Genomic DNA, 6,200 nt, shown 5'->3' with positions numbered 1-6,200 from the left:
AATTTTGGTTAGAAATACTAACACGAGATTTTGAAGCCAGTCAAATGCAAAGAAGAAAAGAATTCCCTTGTATTTGCAAAATATTGATGGACTTCCTTTAAAGTGGGCTGATTTTTGGGAAGAGGTGTGTTTGCTCGTGCATATACTTTTAATTTACCTTTTATTTATACCTTTACACAATATTATTCTGCCCCCTGGTTCCATAAGAAAGAAATCTTGGTTCTGAAGAGCAGGTGTGCTAACTGCATGGACAAATGTGATGAATTGCATATTTCAGGATTATTGCTGGGAACCTGAAGGTTTGTGTTCCCAGCCCTGATGTTTGAATAGTCAAGTCCCAGCATAAGGTAGTTTCTATTCCAGCAAAGCTTCTTCAGCTCCTTGTAAGTGGTAGACTGGTTTTAGTATTTAATTGAGCCCCTGATTATTCTTTCCCTTCTAGTTTCCTTTCTATCTGTCTCATAAACATCTATGATTGCCCCGTCAACAGCATTACTTAATTGGCTGAAGATCCTAATCCAGCTTTCCTGAAAGGAAAACCATCGCAGACACAGTTGCCAATTATTCCATTATCTCTATTGACAGCCTGGTGTAGTTTGATGTCCTTCAAAGCTCTGACACAGATATCCCATGGGAGACCATTGTCTTTAGTTAAAGCACAGCGCTGAAGAGCAGTGATTTTCTGTGTCTGCTACCACTATGTTTGCTGGTTTTGGAAATGTTACTTAACCTCTTGATTTCCCTATCTGTAAAATGGGAATAATGTGTTGTGCAGGGAAGGTTAAGAGGGTTAATCCTCTGATGTTCTTAAAATGTTACAAGATCTTCTTTATAGTTTTAAGAACATACAGCAAATGTAATCAAGAACTAAGTGGAAGTTATGGAGCTGGGTAGGAATGGAGGTTGCTACCGACTTCACACTACAGCTGCCTCAGTTTTTCTCTTGTTTTGAAACATTTTGAAATGCCAAAGCTAAAGTTTCCAGTATAGTCTGACTTCTACCCTCCTTCTTGCATCAGGATGTGGCCTTTCAGAATGCAGCACTGTGGTATTTTCCATCATTTCCTAGCCTTTAAGTACTTGACTTTTCAATTGTAATATTCTTTTAATGTAAGAAGCTTACTGTGAGCATGAGATTTTTAGTTTAAAAAGCAAGGTAAGCCACCTTCCCTCCTCAAGAACAGGCATGCTGCCAAAGCTGACATGGCCCATGAGCTCTGCAGGGCCAGAAGGTCCCCATGCAAATCTTCCCCCACCCTGGGCGCTCCCCCGGGTGTGTCTCGAATACTGTTTTATTTCCCTGGCATCTTATATGCCCTTTCCCTAACTACCCTTGTTCATCCTCACCTGCCAGGCCCTTTCTTTCTGCAAACTTGTGCCTGTTTTCATGGGACATCTCCTGCGCACTCTTGTGAAGCACACAGGAAGAGTGCAGAAAGCCATTATACAGTCTTGAGTTTGTGTATGGTGTAAAATGCTACAGGTGATGCACAGCTTCCAAACAAAGGAGCAAAGACCAATTTTCCTCTTCTCCACCACAGTAACGTCTCTTATTTTCTCTTAAATGCCTTTTTGAGGTAGGATCTTAGAAATACTGGACTATAAAAGTGTTCTAGTACTAGCTACTATTTTTTTTTATTTTAAAGGATTAAATTTTAGTTTTTCAATCATCTCTGAAATATTTGGTTAGAATTATTTCTGATTTCAATAAAAAGTATTTTTATTCCTCAACATTAGGCAAAAGTACATTTTTCTACCTGTACCTAAGGAACTAACAGCCTTGCAACTGTGTTACTGCAAATCTAGAGTTACATGCTTTGGAGTCAAGATTTGACATTTGGCATAGGGTGTCTAACTAGATGCACCCTCTCACTATCCCGTAAACCTGGACAGTTCATGACACTCTTTCAGTACAGACATGCTTAGTGCAGATTTGGTTTGAGTTTGGCAGCTGATTTTTCTTAGGCTTTCCTGAGCTCTGTGCAAACAGAATAGCTATGGAGAGAGGGCCTGAGCATGACTTTGGATTCAATCACTTTTGTCACCAGCTCTGGGCTCTCCAGTAAAGATGGGGAGCGGAGACCGAGCCTGATGGTGGTAGGGCAGAAGAGTGTGCCTGGCTGTAAAGTACTGAGCAACAGTAGAACTAATATGGCAGACCCACATTTGGGTCTGCCTGAGCCCAAAGACCTCTAGCAGCCTTTTAGGGGTATGTATTATGAGAGGTACAATGCCTGTGGGGCCCGGTTTCCCCTGACCTCAGTCTCCATGACTCCTACTGGGGGCACTGCAAGCAAGCTTATATTGAAAGCTATGGAGCTGTTTTTAAACGGTTCTTTACGGCAGAGAATAATTAATTAAACAGGTGGTTCCATGAGCGGTGCTACTAATGATGGCTGCTTTCCAGGGTCTCTCTCTCGTGTGGATTTCCAGGCTATAACAAAGGTTGAGCTCATGCTGAGGTCTTTCCCTCAATGAGGGAATTAATAGGGCCTCCCTCCCTCCCTCTACTCTGCTGCCTATTTTCATGAAACTTGTAGGTACTTAATTCCTGTCAAACCTCTACGCCTCCATTGCACTTGGTCAAAATTGATTGACGATTTTGAAACTTCCTGGGGATGGGGGCAATAAACAAAGAGAGAGAAACAGATGCATGAGGAACACGGCTGGAGAAAACCCGTTCCCTAACATTGAAATTATTGCCCAAGATTGGAATGGCAAACTGTTCTTTGTTTGCCCCTTTGGCCATACTGGAGGGAAATAATAAGAGGAGATCTATGCTGGTGGTGAGGCTGTCCATGCAGCTTTGGTGTCCATGTTTTAAAGAGATGTCAACCTTTGTAGGGGGAACAAGAATCACTGAAAAGTCTTTAAGGATTGCTGAAAATGTCTGACAGAAATACTTACAAAGCTCCACTTAATTTCCTCTGAGCATGACCTTTTCTATAGTACGTAAATAATTTTACAGGGAGGATATAGCGGATGTTAAAGGGTTCTTTAACCTTGCAAAAACTGCTGTGGTTCAGATTAAGCACAAGTTCAAGTGACATGTAAACCAAACACTGATCTTAAAATAATGTGCTGTACATGTGTATGGGATTCTCCATATTCTGACAGCTTCAGATCAACACAGGACACTCTTCCAGAACACTGTGCTTTAGCTAGTTATAAATAATTGGACCAATTACACAGGGATGTGTGACATCCTTTCGCCTTTGTTATGCACCAAATCAGAGTAGATGATCTAAAAGCCTAATCTGACCTTAAAAATGTTTAGATAAAAACTAAAACTTGCCTTCCTGGTCCTTTGTTTCTGGGAGAGAGATGACCCTCCCTCTTCTCCCTCCCAAAATTGTTACAGGGCTATTTGGTTAGCAACTCATTGAAAGTGAAGTAGCAGTGTTATGAAATATGTGGTGAGAAGAAATGTCAAGCTTTTATTAAGAGCAAACACGACACATTTTCTTTTACAGTTTGATATTTTCCAGAATCACCAGATGGCGCCAATGCAGATCATCCTATGAGTGATGTTTCACAGAGGGTTGGAACATCTACATCTCCCAACCCCATGTCAGTGTGCAAACAAAAGAGGGCAACTTCTGAAAATTTCTTCTGGGGAAAAGAGGTGTTAGATGCTGGGGAAGTACTCGGTGCTAAGCATGGTGCAATGCTTTTCCAGAAGCTATGCCACTAGTGCAATTGGTCTTTGACTTAAATCTTGGATGCTGCCAATAAGATAAATATACACAAAGCCAATTTTGTCACAAATTAATTTTCTCATTTCTTGCAATATAGTAGTTTAGTTTGGAATTCAGAAGCACATCATGCGATAATAATCTTGGAGCATCTGTCAATTTGTGCTTGAAATAGAAACCTCTGTTGCTGTTTTGTCATGGAAAGCCAAGGTATTTTTGCTGTTGTTATTATCATACAGATTTGATTCATGTGGAGTGTATAGGCTAAGAAAAAATGGCATTTAGGCATCTTTATTTGTCCTTTTGTACTGTTTAGGACACAGCTATAAACAAACAATGAGCCTTCCTTCCCAATAGAAATCTTTCCTGCACATGCCCCAAAACACAACCTGAAGAAAAATGTACTCTTCTAAAAAGAAGCAGGAGATTTATGTTGTGAGCTTGTTTAGATACCAGTCAGAATACTACGTTGCCACAACCTTGTGAACCACTCCCTTTCTCTTTATGGTAAAATAATGTTACTGATAATTAGGATGATTATGATAACAATAACAATAATAATTCAGAAATTTTTTTGTCACCTTTTTGCAAATTATTACCCTGTTTTCCAGTTCTCGCTCTAAATGAGCAGGAAATTAGAAGAACTGAGTCCCAACACTTTTTCTCCATCAGGTTCTGAATTTGATGGCAGTTTCCTTTGAAGTGAAAATGGAGTTTGTTTCATATGAAGGTGATGATGAAGTGACAGAAACAACAGCCTGGGGACACAGAGAAAGAAATTAGAAGAGAACAAATAAGTGCTAGGAGAAGTTTGAATGCAGAGGTGGCATAGTCAGTACCATCTACAGAACTCATGATCTCAGCCTGTGTTTGTGGCATGACCTGACATTTTCCTCTAATTTTCTCATCCCACTTCCAGCAGTTTTTCATGCCATGTTAGATGTGAGGAAGCAAGGCCAACTTTATACAGCCCAATAACTCAAGGTTCTTGTCTCCTTGGTTGATAAGCCTGGAAACAAGCAAAAAAACTGAGGAGAGGGAGTCATGTATGATATTTTTAATGGTCCATTGTGTCCTACTTGATCTCAATTATGAGAGAGAAATAGGAAAAGCTGTGTCATTTCTGTGATACAGCTATTTAATACTGGAAGATAAAAGTTTATGTTGGTATACCTCTCTCTTCTGACTTGAACAGACTAAAGGAATTTAATTTCTGTTGGTGCTTTTGGACTTGGGAGTATATATGGAGGATGCTGCCTTGCAGAACTCGAGTCTGAAGAGGTTCTTTTCTGAGACATTTAAAACAAACAACAACAAGCCCTCGCCACGCTCCCAGACTACCGCCTGACCAGGATGGAGCTCTTATGCGTTATACATGTTAAACATCTCCTATTCAGAACTAACTCTGACTTTGTGCCCCAGGCCAGGTGAAAAGCCTTTTCCAAATAAGAAAGAGTAAGGAAAAATAAAAAACCAAAACACAAGAAGCAAACCATAAATTGAAATTTCTATAAAAGGAGGGTTTTGTGGCCAGCATTGTTGTGCATTTTAAAAAATACTTTTCTTTATGGCAATTTACAAAAATGCTTAAGGAAAAGTGGGGGAAAGAGTTCTTTTATGGGCTATTTTATCCTTTTTTTGTCTGCTCTTGCAGTCGACTTTTTGGCAAATACTGCATCTTCAGCCAGGAGAAGTTGGCGAAGCACAAAAGAGCTTTTGAAGCGGTAAGTGTAAATTCAGACTTCTTTTCTTTTCTTTCTTCCTTTTTTTTCCTCTCCCTCTCCCCTCTCCCCTCTCCTCCTGTGTCTGTAGACAGTTAAGCAGAAATAATAAGCACCATTGCTTGCAGTACACGTCCCATGAATTACGCTGACATCAAATGTAACTTTAGAATGGAGGCACGCTTTATTCTTTTCGACGAACTGTTCCCCTATCCATTCTTTATTTACATGTCGTGAGCCTAAGCGCTGCACAGCCAGTCAGAACACACACACAAGAGGGGGGAGAAAAAAGGAGGCCATTAAACAAATTAAAAGGGATGGGGATGACTAATACAGTACTCTTGGAATCTGCAATTTGATTAGTCTGAGTTTAATACACAAAAGCAGCGCCGAAGCAGGAGGGGAGTCGAAGTGCTCTTTAATAACCTTCTACAATTAAATTATGGTGATGAATTTAACTATTCTGTGCTTCTAAAGGGGTCTTATTATCTGATTGACTCTGAAAGAAAGTCAGTATTTAACCAGGGTTCTTGAGTCCAGCTATTGGAAGACATACAGTAGTTTTATGCATTAACAACTATTTTTTTTGTTGTTGCATGCCTCTTCCCATTTGAATTCATCTGTGATTTGAGAAAGATGGCTCTTAGGGTTATTCCCACTGCTTTTGATGGGAGCATATGCTAGCCCTTTTACTGTACTGCGCAGAGAGTTAAAATGAAAATTGCATGGTTGCGTTTGTCTCCTGTTCTGTATTTTCACTTGTAATTTATAATTTTTATTTATA

This window comes from Athene cunicularia, assembly GCF_003259725.1.
Source record: "Athene cunicularia isolate RWA chromosome 1 unlocalized genomic scaffold, athCun1 chr1_part2, whole genome shotgun sequence".
Classification (NCBI taxonomy): domain Eukaryota; kingdom Metazoa; phylum Chordata; class Aves; order Strigiformes; family Strigidae; genus Athene; species Athene cunicularia.
The sequence above is the reverse complement of the archived record's forward strand: the minus strand, read 5'-3'. Positions refer to the sequence as shown.